Source organism: Triticum aestivum, chromosome 3D (assembly GCF_018294505.1).
Source record: "Triticum aestivum cultivar Chinese Spring chromosome 3D, IWGSC CS RefSeq v2.1, whole genome shotgun sequence".
NCBI classification, from domain to species: domain Eukaryota; kingdom Viridiplantae; phylum Streptophyta; class Magnoliopsida; order Poales; family Poaceae; genus Triticum; species Triticum aestivum.
Window position 1 is genome coordinate 573,405,845 of NC_057802.1, and position 2,929 is coordinate 573,408,773.

Genomic DNA, 2,929 nt, shown 5'->3' on the forward strand with positions numbered 1-2,929 from the left:
GGTGGTTCTGGTGGATGTGTCATGTTTAGCGTGTTGTTTATAGATCAAAGGTGGTGCGATAGTGACGGGAGGCAGGCGGTATCAGATGTCTTTGTCTTTCGATGTCTTCTCTAAAGGTATCCATTTATTGAGGAGTCGGTAACCGGATACGGGATGATGGTACAAACGACTTTAGCGATGGCATTATGGACTCTGGTGGAAACACAAGATCTTCGATCGGGCTATGTCAATGCGCGTCTGTGTCGTGTCCTTGCTGACGGTGGTGGATTAAAATTTCGCTTTAGGCATGAGAATCTGGAGTTCAAACTTTTGTTGAACTCGTCATCATCGGAGCACGTGTGGCGATTCCTTGTTGAACTTGTCATTATCGGAGCACGTGGGCATTCGGCCTCGGGTTTTCTTTTCGTTTTTATTTGTCCGGCATGTTGTTGTTCGGCTCCTGGATTTTGCATCCTTAATAATATATGCCTGTGTGCATCGCCAGGATGCAGAGGCCGGTAATCCTCCTTTGCAAAAAAAAAGAAATTATTGGTTTGCGAATTAGCCTTCAAATTTCTGTGCCCACGCAACTAAAAAGAGCTCATCCGCTTGACGCCACGGACGATGAATCCATAGCCTGAGAAGATCAGCAGTAATCATACTAATGAACACTCTGAACCACCTTTCACCAGCGAAAGTTCTGTCGTTCCTAACCTGACACGGGCATAATGCATGGGGGAAGTGCACACACCAGCACATTAGAGTTCTTGGTTAGGTGGGAGATCCAACTCTTTCAGCTGTGTTTTGCGCCCCTTTTATGTTTCCAGTGTTAATTTGTATGAATCTAGCCAGTTCGATCATAAAACCCAGGCTGATACCAAAACATATAGCTCTCTAGGCCTTAGGTAGACACTGCAAGACGGTCCATGCATCCTTTGGGCATTAGGAGTCTGACAATTTTTTCTTGTCTAGACTGAAATGTACATAAAATCTTATATGTTGCCCCCAGCGACAATTTTGTCATACACTTTTAGTAATAATAACTATTTGCTGTAAACACATATAAACCATTGCACCGATCACCTGCTATCAAAGTTCGTGCGATTGCGACGTGTATGCTGAAGGGTCCTAACTCTCAACGATTTACTTCACGCCTAAAAAATACAAGTGGCAAGACAGGTATTTGTAAAAGTGCTACAGTAGGTAGACTTCCAAGGTTTGGACATGAAAAAAAGAGAGCAGATTTCCAAGGTTTACAAAATGAAGAATAAACGGTGTACAATTCCAAGGTTTGGTACCAATAGCAAAAGTTTGGGCCCGGCAGAACGACAAGCCTTTGGGCCACAATGATTCGCATGTGATTTTACCTGTAAGTCTAGCATTTTTCGTCTTTACTTTTCTCATGTCTTTTCCGTTGAGAGTCTGACACCCTCCACCCACTCGAACCTTGTGGAGAGCCACTACACTGCGCAGGTGGATGCTATGCTCCCAGGCTGCTCGCAAGGGGACTCCCCAACCAACCCCAGCGAAACTGACCTCCTCCTTCAAACCACATTCCCTCGTCCTAGCCCGCGTCCCCCCTTGCTTCACTCCACCGCTGAAGTAATTCACTCCCAACCGAAGTAAGCCACATATTTTCTCTCTCTCATACTCTCCCATGTTTAGACGGTGTATTATCAGTATCTCAAGATAAAATGTAGTTTTTTAAATATGCCATCGGGGCATGGCAATCAAATGTTGGTTCTACTGAATACTTCTAAATGTAATAATTTCAGTAAAACAAAATAATTGGTGCATATCGATTGGGTGCGGGTGCAATCACTGAAGTCACGTATCCGAGAGAAGCCACTGAGACGACTTTTATGCGGTCGCAATGTATCTACCGGAGAATTGGATCCTATATTGCATTGTTGAAGCAACTTTGGATTATGTTATCAGATGATCATGGACCTAAACAAGATGACCTGACTGTCTGAGGCGTTGACACCCTACTAATTTCCAAAAGTTTCCTTAGTGAAATCTAAATTGTATTATTCATGTATGCAAAAGAAATGTTTTATTGACATGTGGACATCCTACAAGCTGAGTGTTTGTAGTAGATAGGCTTCCATGGTTAGCAAAAAGGAAAAAGTAGGGAAAAGTGAGGCTTCCTGAGGGCATGTACAATGATGGCATATGGGTACAGATGCACCATGATAAAAAATAGTTTGAGGCACCTACATGTATTTTTTGTCCCCAATGCAAGCTACCATTAGTGGGCGTTATTAAGAAATAGAAAATAAAGACTCTAGTACACATGCATCTCTACTTTTCACTCCAACCTTTTCAGCTTTTGATACCGGACCACACTTTTTCATGCCAAGCACCCGCCTCCTGCAGAGGATCCCGCTTCCCTATCCGAACCTACTTTAGCTGATATCCGATCCTACATGGCATAGAAGGCATCACCCTAAGGCTATGCATTGTAAATGCCCTGAGTAGAGACCGTTGGGTTGAAGCACATGGATGGTGATACTTGAGTTTTTTATTTCAAAGTTGGAAAGATACGGTCTTACTGTGAGGTGAACGGAAATTAATGCACACACCAGCCTTCCCTTGTTTAAGCATATTTGCCCCTGCGTTAGCTCAATATGTTCACTCCACACGCATGGTTCTAGTCTACTTACTAGCCTAACCCGCGCGGTGTGCCGCCGCGCTCGATGGTCTCTCGCAGATGTGCACTCTATTGATCTAAAAGTGGAACAGTGCGTCTCATATGATGTCAAAATGACGTATAGAGAAAATAAACAAACTAAGCATACGAATATATTGAAATCTTGCAAATGCAGGGATACAAAGATACAAATTAAAAGTGGCACACTCTTGAGACAAACAAATTATTCATACTACATACAGTTCGCTGCGGACAGAGAACTGTATATAAAGACACAAACGCGTTGTATGGATAAGC